The sequence below is a fragment of the Opisthocomus hoazin genome, chromosome 4 (assembly GCF_030867145.1).
Source record: "Opisthocomus hoazin isolate bOpiHoa1 chromosome 4, bOpiHoa1.hap1, whole genome shotgun sequence".
Classification (NCBI taxonomy): domain Eukaryota; kingdom Metazoa; phylum Chordata; class Aves; order Opisthocomiformes; family Opisthocomidae; genus Opisthocomus; species Opisthocomus hoazin.
In genome coordinates, this window is record NC_134417.1 from 71,192,420 (window position 1) to 71,203,549 (window position 11,130).

Sequence of the window (11,130 nt, forward strand, 5' to 3'; positions counted from 1 at the left end):
CCTCTGCAGAGCCTTCCTACCGTTGAGCAAATGGACATTCCCACCCAACTTGGTGTCATCTGCAAACTTACTGAGGGAGTACTCAACCCCCTTATCCAGATCATTGATAAAGATATTAAACAAGACATTAAACAAGACCGGACCCAAAACTTAGTGCTGGGGAACACCACTCGTGACCGGCTGCCAGCTGTATTTAACTCCATTCACCAGCACTCTCTCCGCTTGGCCATTCAGCCAGTTCTTTATCCAGCAGAGAGTACACCCATCCAAACCATGGGCAGCTGGTTTCTCCAGGAGAATGCTGTGGGGAACAGTGTGACAGGCCTTACTAAAGTCTAAGTAGACAACATCCACAGCCTTTCCCTCATCCACTACCGAGTTTCAGCATCCGTGCAGGGACAGGAACGACTCTCACACATTGATGCAATGCACAGTCAGTTCACTTTATTGCTCCGCTTGTGTGGTTATATACATTTTTTCATGTCTGTACACACTATCACGCTTATTCGGATAGGCTACAGACATAAATCACGTGCTGTTCACGCACCCTGTATTCCCTTATGATTGGTAACTATGCACTAGCGCTAATAGCAACAGACCGCCTCCATGTCCTTGAACACATCTTGTTTTTGCTAACCCACATCATGTGCACTATCAGAACTTTCTCAATTGCTGTTCTTAGCTGTCCTTTCCAGTGGCCTGTTCAGTTATGTTAACTGTTTTGCTTAAGCGGCCTAGTCATGCTAACTCTCAAGCTACATCAACCCCAACAATCCACCTGGTTGTAGAAGGAGATCAAGTTGGCCAAGCAGGCAGCGTGAGACGGACAGGCAAAGACCGAGCTTGCAGGAGTCTGAACTACCTTCTCCTTTGGTTGGGGTGGCAACTAAATGTCGCATTGCTGGGGCAGTGTAGCAGACACTGAACTCTCACCACTGGTACTCTGAATGTCCTCTGGAAAAATAAAGAAAAGTCTTCAGGGCTGTTAATTTGGCATCTTTCACATACACTAAATTCACACAAAAAAATTAAGAGGGGAAAAGTCACCAACCTAGTTTACCAGAATGACACAAGTTGTACTGAGTTGCGATAAGCCACTAGAAGTGTGGAGTGACTCTGTTTTCAAAGCAGTTGAAAAGGTACTCTTCGAATGCAGCACTAAGCATAACTAATTTATTCTGGTAGCGTGTTCAGGCTGCCAAATACATTTTAAAAAGAGCCCAATTTAAAATGCATCCTTACTGCAAAATGTACCAGTTTTATCTAATTGGACAACAAAAGGAGCAGACGGCTGTCTCCCTATCAAGCAAGAATAGTGCAAGAAAAGAATATTTCTGTTGCAGCACAGTAACAAAGCTGTAGGTGACAACTGCATTTTCTTATCAGTTTCAGCCTTAATAGGTCAGTACAATCACTATCACACTAAGCTTCAGCTTGCTGTATCAAAAAAATTAGATCAGACAGGCACCACTTTAAGGCAGTTGGTACAATTTACCTTGACTTAATAGGGTCTTTCTGTGGGGGGATGGCTATGAGTATAAACTGTCCTACCGATATTTTCACACCTTTCTTTTGTGCTTCTTAATACTGGCTGCTTTCATGATATTGGTCACAGAGATATTTGGCTTGCTTAAAACAGTTGATAGTTTTTTTGAATATAATACCCCAGTCTTCATTCTATTAAATATTATCAGATTTTCTTTTTAATGTCCATCAAATTCAGATACAGGTGATGACAACTTTTTTCCAGGTTTTTCATGGCTGTATGCTCTCCACTCTGTTTTATGTACAGACATATTTAAGAGCTGACATACTGTGTGTTGCTTCTGCTGCGCTCCCAGCATAAAGACCAACAGAGCTCTAGTGGCCATGCAGCAGTCTCCGAGTACCTTCTTTTCTAGACAAAATAGATAATTAAGGCAACTTAGACAAAATAGCAACAAATGCATTGTTGTTTTACAGAACATCATGTTTTCCATTAATTTAAGGGACATTTTAATATCAGTGTAAAGGTGTCCTTGTTAAAGGAGGCATCCACTTCTCAGGGTCCCTGAGGTAGTTGATAGGACTGAAAGGAAGCTATGACCAGGATCCGCATCATGTTGTGTTTTGAGTGTTTTGGCAGCCACTGGCTGGAAAATCGCTGTACATTAAGCACTGAGCACTGAGTCTGGCTGAGTCCAAAACTCTGGCATGTAACATCTTTTCTGAGTTGTAAGTATTCTCCCTAATTTAATAGAGGAAGCCACAGTTTGACAGAACACAAGTAGCTGGATCTGGCTCTGCATATTCCTAGCAAACAGGCACCCATGTTACAGATAATTATATTAAATATTCATACCAAGTTATGATTTCTGAATTGATAGCTTTTCAAATGGGAAACAAAAATATATCCCAAATTTGTAAAATCTGCCTGTTATCTCTGCTTAATTTGTCCCATCTGTTTTGCTCAGAAAGTGATCTCTCTGTAAACATGGGCTTCCATGTATGATTGGTGCCCCTGGTACAAACAAGAGGAGGAATTTCAGTAAGCACAATTTTCACACCCTTTGCACAGGAGTAACTGATTATACAATCTGCATGACAATATAGGCGCTCTGACTTACAGCTTCTGCAAGGCAATTAGGTAGGCAGGTAAAGTGTCCCAAGTGCAGTGGCTGAGATAATTAATACAATGTTCAGAACAGTAAACTGTAGCTTCGTCTCCTAAAATGCAAGCTCTTCTGATTTATCTATCACTAAGAGAGGAGAAAAACCCACTCCTGTTCATAATAGGAATATTGTGACATGAGACTTGGTATGTTGTCCAACATAAGCAAGGCAATAAATCAAAGAACACAGCAGCCAAATTTTTAAAGAAGGAATGTTTTCAGCTGAAAGAGAACTGTCCTTGACTTTCTTCATTTGGATGTAAAACTAAGATTCAACAGCAAATATGAATAGAAATAAAAATGTACATATAAAATAACTCCAGCTCTATCCTCAGAAATCAAAACATGGGAAAAATGAGAAATCTCTCCCTGTGAGATTTTGCAACTGATAAATGCTGTTTTAGGATACAGGGGGATACTGTCAGCTCATAATTTAGACAACATAAAAATTAACCAGAGTAGCTTCTTTTGATGCCTGCTCCTGTCTTTGTTCATGTGTACTTCTGCGTGCATGTGTATGAGGATGTGTGTGCGGCTTTCAGTTCTTTGCTACCTTTTATCTTCCTTTTTTGCCTGGAAGATCAACAAAAATGAGGAAAGACTGACTAATGCACCTCACTCTGAAAGTTTCTCTCCAGGGGGAACTGCCTTTGCCCACACAGCACACCATTAAAAGTGGTGAGGCTCCACATGGGAGCGCAGGGCTTCCCACATGCAACACCCTGCAGGATCAGGGGAATTAATGATGCAAAATGTTGTCTAAAGCAGGCACTTGTCTAAAGAGCAAAAAGATACAGGTCTAAAAACTCAAGGAGCTCCTTGTAATGGCAAAATGGAAAACATTTTTTCATTGTCCTGCCCTTCTCCCATGAACATTCAATATGAGAAAATCCCTTTTGTTTGTTTGCCTGATCTCCAGTGGGTTATTCTTGAAGAGCTGTCAGTTTTCCCCTTTCCCTGTGGCTACATTAATTCCTGCATGGTGTGCGCAAGGCAGAAGGGACACATTTTTACTTTCAGGGCTGGATTCTTGTCCCCATTAGAAATTTTGCAACTGAAGAATTATGCAGGAAAAAGGTAAAACCAGGTCACCCTCACTCCAGCAATCCCCAGCAGCTGTGATAACCCCCCGGAGTTGAAAGTAGTCAGCCCTGAAATTTCTACAGCTATGCAATATGGCTGGAAGCGATACTATCTAGTATACTGTTGGTATCATACAAATTAACACAGTGTAAATTCTGCTACTTTGCTGCTCACCCCAGTATCTTGCTCTTTCCCTTTCAGAAAAGTAGCTGTGCTGATCAATAACTAGAAAATCTGTTAGAACCAGAGAAAATTGTTTGCCTTGTGAAAACTGGTTCTCTCCTGTAAACATTTGCTTTTAAGTAGCATGGGCGGCTTGCTCCTAGATTGAGCAAGCCAGCAGAAATCGCTCACCTGACTTTGACTTGAAAGGGGCAGTCATTTCTGCTTCTATCAATCAGCCTCAAACTTGACCCCTCTCCCACCCAACTCATGGTCAACACCAAGGGACTGCAGGACCAGGGTCATTAAGCAGTGCTGAATGGACAAGTCCTAAAGCGAAGCAGAGCGACAGTCAATTGTAGGCGGAACGCAGCAGATTTATATCCACTAGGTGAAAGAAAAATTACTCTTAAATGGGCTGGAGCAGCTGTGAAACTAGTCTGCCACAAGAAAGCATGAAGCATGGGAATCTCAGAGAACAGTCTCTTTGCTATCCAGCCCTAAAAGCAATTACCATAGATAAAAGCAAGTTCCTAGCAGGGCAGGCAAACTGACAGGGCTCAATTCTTAAATAGCAGTTTGATCCCAGGGGAGCTTCCAGGTCACTTACAGACCTACCATCACGGCAGCGTTACTGACTGAAAATATGACAGCAGAGCAGGAGTGGGAGAGACTGTCCCTCCAAATACACGGCTGTTGTCCAGAAAGAGAGGCATTAAAGAGAGGATTCCACATGGAAATTACTGTTCTCGATGTAGGTGTTGGGGGAATGCAGTATAGTCAGGGTTGGTAAGTGACCTTCAGCTGTACAAACCAGAAGTAAAACTCTCAGGCATTTAAATTTCTAATTGAATCCCCTTTTTGTGTGCTAAATCTGATCAAGATTAGTGTTTGGTAGTTAATTTCACGGATCAGAACAATTGTTGCATAATCTCCCAAACACAATTCTGTAAGGCCTAAAGCTGAATTACATTTTTGCTGTGAGTACAAACTCATATTATTTTTTTAATAAAAGAGGAAATAATAATGTATTACATTGCATGGTGAGGCATCTATTTGGTCTAATGTTATGCATCAGTTTATATCAAAATAAAAAAAAATCAGAGAAAAGATCAAGGTTAAAGTGAAGAGTTAGCAGAAGACTGGAGAAATACAATATCTTTCATTTCTGTAAAAGAAAGTTTTGAACCATGTGCCTCATAAGCCATGACAGGGAGCAAAAACCGAGAAGATAGAGCAGAGGAAGAAGCTGGACACTGAAGCATGGAAAGATGTATGCTGAGTATTACTTAGAGAGACAGGTGAAAACAACGGGTAAGTGAACAAGTGAGAATAAAAGATCAAGAAGATACAGTTAAAGCTGAAGTGGTAGCAGATGGCCATACTGCAAGAAGGGAAAATAAAGGAACTCTACTTGAGAAAAAATATAGACCAATAATAGAAGTTTAAAAAAAGAAGCCATCGCAAATAAAACTTTTAGGATGTGGATGGCTGGAGACAGATCTATCAAAGTTTTACTCAATGGGGAAACGGTTAAAGGCATCATGTGATAATTCCATTGCTGTCTGTGTAGTTCTTTGGATCAGGGTAGCTTAGTGAAAAGTACAGGCAAGCTAAGGCTTGCATGGGTGCATCATGATCACTAGGGGTAACCTAGATAGCATTAATAAGCACAAATACTTAAGCTTTCTTTGATCTAGCATTAACCAATTTCAGATCCATCTGTTCCATTTTGGATAGCAGCCTGGATGTTTCATGTTAACTTCATATGCTTCTAAATTGGCATTAGTTTTATCTTCTCTTAAATAATGTTCGTAATTCAACAACCGTCTGGACAGAACAAGGGTTATGTCCTCCTCACTAATTTAGAAACACTGCTTAGAGGATGGGGCATAGAATACCTGATCCCACACCCTTAAATTCACTCCTAGGTTTAAAGAACACTACTTAACAGCATCTTTCTGTGCCCAAATTAGCCGAGAAACGCATTTAAACAAAATAGAAATGTTCTTTAAGCAAACAAGCCAAAGGCTTGTAAGCCAGATTTTATCTTTTCTTAAACACAAGCAATCTGAAGACCTTCAAAGGCCTTTTCCTAAGCAATGGAAATTTGAGGCTATAAAGGACAATCTTGTTTGCAATAAATAAATGGGAGGAAGGGAATTGATTTAAGGAGATAGGATTTGATCCAGGGAGTCAGTGGGAAAATAAAAGTCTAGCCTCCCTTTATGGTTTAGTTTGAGTTTGTAGAGCCATCTCCATTTTACTTCCCCTCATTAATGATTTTTCTCATTCTCAGTTTCTCTCATTGAAGACATAAAGTTTAAAAGGTGGTAACTAACTGGAAGAAATTGTGTTTGTACAGTGAATTGAAATCTAACAGCCTCAAGTTTTGCCCTCAATTACATCCACATGAAGATACTCATAGCTTTGGTACTAATTGCAAGTACAGATGATATCAAAGTCATCTATTTCCAGCTCTTGGGATTTATCAAAACAATGAAGGTAAAGAGGCAGGCTGAAGTGACGACTCTTGGTTTACTTGTGTGTTATCACTGATCACTAGCAGAAATAAACTTGAATTCAGCGCTACTGAATGAATTCAGCCTAGCACTGAGCTGGAAACAAAGCAGCAGAAGTTTCCAAAACCCCTCCACGTAGTACTATAAAATGATGTTGAAGTCAATAACAGTGAGTGAAACAGTAAAAGTCACTCTAATATTTTTTTGTTGTCTCTGTAAAATAATCTTTATTTTTTGAAAAGAGATGGAAATGTTTATTTGGGAAGCTTTTGCTCTCAATCAGAAGCCCATTAGAAATGATGCAAATTGCCCCATCATCGCATCTTCCACTCCAGCAGCGCAACCAGGGACTTCATTTGTCTCCTTCTTCTGTTCCTCTGCTGTGTAATCATCAACAGTAAGACACCTGCAGTTTAAGATTATATGTGACTAGTAAACCTGTTGTTTTCTAAAAAAATGCCCGTGTAGTCATTTGTCATCTACATCGAGTAGATTTACGTACATGTCTTTGAAAAAATTTCTCTTAACTCAGAAAGTGAACATGCACTTTTTGCTGAAAATACCTCAGAAGCTTACAGAGTCCCAGGAACACTTGTCTGCGTACTCCTCTCTGGGGGAAAAAAAAGAAAGGAAAAAAAAAAAAAAAGGAAAACAAAAAAAGGAAAAAAAAAAAGAAGATATTTTTCAGATCTAGCAAAAGCTTGAAAATACTTACCCTCCTAAAATATTAATCAACAAGATAACAGGCGAAGTACCATCATATAACCCACTTAGAGTTTCTAGCCTAGTCAGACAAAGAAAAAAAAGATGAAGGTGCTCAAAGAATTGCATTCAATGGCTGGAAAGCTATGGCTTATTCTGGAGATGCTTGGTCCTCCAGTCTCTCTCAGTTATAACGAGTAATTTATTTTCTTCCGCATTATTTGCATGTATTTTATGCAGACATTAATTCCAAATGTAAGGAGAGAAATGGCATTCTGAAACAATATTAGAGCTGAATTCTGCAATCTTTCTTAATGATCAGCCTAGCCTGGCTATTTCTAAATACCCTCCACTAACTCAATAACTAAGAATGTAAGATTAAGCAAGTCTTTAGTCAAAGTCAACATTGTTCTGCCTTTTGCCTCCAGAAAACTGTAACTTAATATTCTTCAGGGACATATTTACTTTTGCTGTTAATGAATAGCTCTGTGTTATTTCCAGTTAAGTATTATGCATTGCCTACTTCTTCCAATTTATATTTGCTCTTTGGAGCACCTGCAGTTTAACACTTGGACTGGTACCTACATCTGCAGCACATCAGAATTTTTCAAGAACAGCCATTGTCATCTTTGAATAACACTGATAACTGAAAAAAAACGCTTCCTAAACAAAAAAGATACACCTGAAGTCCCTTCCAAACAGTCCTGGTTGATTTTAAAACCCTACTTACCATACAGTTCAACTCCTGCATGAACTGGAGGACTTCTGTCTGTTGTTCTGTCAGAGCAATGGGCGTATGCCAGAATGACAAGCAAATTATTCTTTCTAACCCTCTCAATTTATGGAATCACTTTGAAGGGGGGAGAGGGGAGGCCTTATTATCATGAGGAATAAAGAGTTTCCCTAAAGGTCTAAATTTTGCATATTTTACCCTTGCTGGATGAATTTTCTTGGTGGTGTTTTTTATATTCTGGAGTTCCTATTTATTCGTGTTACCAACTTGAAAATTGTGGATTATACTGTGTATGCGTGCAAGTGATACTCTCAATTCCCATTTCTCAATGGTACATGCAAGTGCTTATGTTTGCAATGGCCCTTGCACAAATACTTCTTGAAATTATATTTTGCGTCTTTTTCCTTTCCTTGCTTATTATCTTTCTAAAGAAAGAATAACAGTAATCTCTGGTCTTCAGTCACTAATTTTTACTACAGCAAACTGGAGTTCTCTTGTCTTCAAGTCATACCAGAGGAAAAACTCATATACAGCATCCTGTTGAAGAAGTTCTTGTTTGTGCCTGGAAGTCTGTCTGTTTTTCCAGTTACTTTAGTCGGCCCAGTGAATGCTACAATGTTTCATTGTTACCACAACCCCCCAAAACAGGCTTGTTTCAAAAAAAGAAAAATACTGCATTTAAGCTGGTATACACATTATCAATTGCTCTCTGAGTAAACCAAAACATGGCATGGTTTTTGTATCTTCTGTAACACCTGAGTAGTTGAGGCCAGAGCAGAAGACTTCAGGCCGGAGGAGGACCCCTTGGCCACCGTGGTCCCGGTGCAGCGGCTCAGCTGTTTCCACAGCTACCCAGTGGCTGTCACAGCCTCTCTGTCCTGAGAAATCCCACCCAGGTTTGGGTACCTCTGTGCACCCGCTGGTAAGGGCCCTGTACGGCACATCCCTCGAGGCCACCCTGAAGAGCTCTCCCTTGCATCAGGTCTGGCGTTGCACCTACTGGTCTGCTCTCTTCCTCCTCCGTCCCTGGAAAGAGAAGAGATGCTACTGAAGCTCATGCACTGCAAGTATCTGGTCCTTATTTCATGTCTACTGTTATATAGCGGACCCAGTTTACAACAGTGTCCCAAATGGGAAAAGAATCAGTCATCAACTTCAGTGTCCCTTCTGGTCACTGCATGACGGAGGTGGACAAAAGCACAGGCGTTCTTTAGCCCTGAGCAGACTGTGACTTCTGCAAAAACTACTGACACCAAGCTTTTCTTCAGTGCAGACCTGGCAAAATAAAGAACTTTTTTTTTTCAATAATAAACTGCTGCTCCTTGTTTCTGAACCACGCAATATGGATATTCCAGTTTGTGATGTTACTGACAGTTGCCACTGCTATTTGTACGGCAACATAGCAGAGGGGTTTTTGGAGGGTTTTGTTTCCCCCAGTTTGGTGAGCCATTTAATGTGGTAACCTGTTCAATATTTCTAGAAAGCCCACAGCCTAGTTTTCAGACTTGGGAAAGAGGATACAAATGCCAGAAGCATTACACAAGGCTGTATATCACCTAATCGTGAATACAGTGTAATATGCATAGACTCTGCCAGCTGCTGACTTGTTTTCACTGTTCACTACACGTTTGGTCTGAACGAGACAGTCTCATTACTTTATGTTTATAAGCCTTTGTTTTGTATCAGGTTGAAGTCAAGGACATAAAAAATAAAAATATAGTACCTTACTCTGATTTGGATGTACTGAAGATTGCTTTAAAGAGAAGCTCTTTCTGCGTGTATAAAAATGCAGATTGAATATGCTTTTACTTTGTACCTACCCAAGTTTTAATACTGCTTTTATACTTTAAAACACAAAAGAGATGTAGAAGTGCAGGCCTTATGTAAAATTCATCACAAATCTTCAAAACAGGTTTGATAAGACCAGTGACAAATGATGTCCCATAAAGCACTGCATGACTATTTTTAACGTAGCTCTCATACATAATTTCTCCTGCATTGATTGCCCAGCAATATGAACATGTTGAAATACAAGACATTATAAATGACAGGCTTTCATATCTCCACTTAATCTTCACAGGACCTATACTCACTCAACTTCCTATGAGAAGCAAATAAAAACAAGTGACGCTGACAGCTGGAACCGTCCCAGCAGCTTAGCTCTAGCCATCTATCTGTATTAATCACTGCTGCATTTACCTGGCGACTGGCTGCTAATGGGAAAGATCACAAACATTTCACTTGCTTCACCTTCTTCACCGTTATTTTCCCCTTCCCAGTAATTTCCCTTTTGGCTGAGATCCTAAAGTTTCAGCTCTCCCCACACTGGTATCACTAGTCATTGTGGACTTTACCTCTCAGGTTTAGTATACCCACAATGTATTTTTTTTCTTTTTTTTAAGCCAAAATTCCACCACTCTTATAAAAGCACAAGTTTCTCTTACCTCCTACATCTCTAAAGTTGTTTACTTCCGCACCCTCCTCATTTTTCATCCACTACCTCCACTTCAGTCCTTCACTGTAAGATAGATGATAAAAGGCCGTGGTGTCAGCAGTCACTGGCTTTCATTCCCAGTTTTGCCCACTCACTTTCTGCATCACAGGATTATCTGGGATCTGAATAAAAGCTAGGATCCAGCTCCCCCAGAAAATGAACAGCTGTGTCAAAGGCAGGCAGGCACACTAGAATCCACTTCTGGGCACTGTGCTGCAGCGCTGGGCGCGGGTCAAGGCTCTGCATGGTGGGATGCAGGGCCATTGCTGGCCCAAACCCAGTACGAATGGGGACAGGGAAGGAGTCAAAGTAGAACGGACAGCAATGAGAACAGCGAGTACTTCTCCCAGCGAGTACTTCTCCCAGCAAAGCTTGAGGGCCCCTTCCCGGGTTCAGGTAACGCATCTGCATGGCGCGCAGCGGGGCTTTGCTGCAGCTTTGGCTGCGTGCGAGGGCTGGAGGAGTTCATCACCCTTTGTGCCTTTGCTGGTCATGCCACCAGCACCTGCTCACCCTTCGGTAAAACAGAACAGGACCACACAGGAGGCTGTGAGCCTCGGGGACATCAGGCACCTCTGAGATCCTGGTGGAAAGTGTCAGAACATGGCACCAGCTCCGTTTTCATTTCATACTTTGCAGCCGCGTTTTTATCCAGAATCTCTTGTCATTGTCATCCTGCTGTGGACACTGGGACGCGCCTCTCCAACCTTCCCTGTTACTCGCATTGCAAGGGCAAATTAGAGATGCCGCCTCTCGCAAGCCCACGCACCCAGCGCGCTCCCC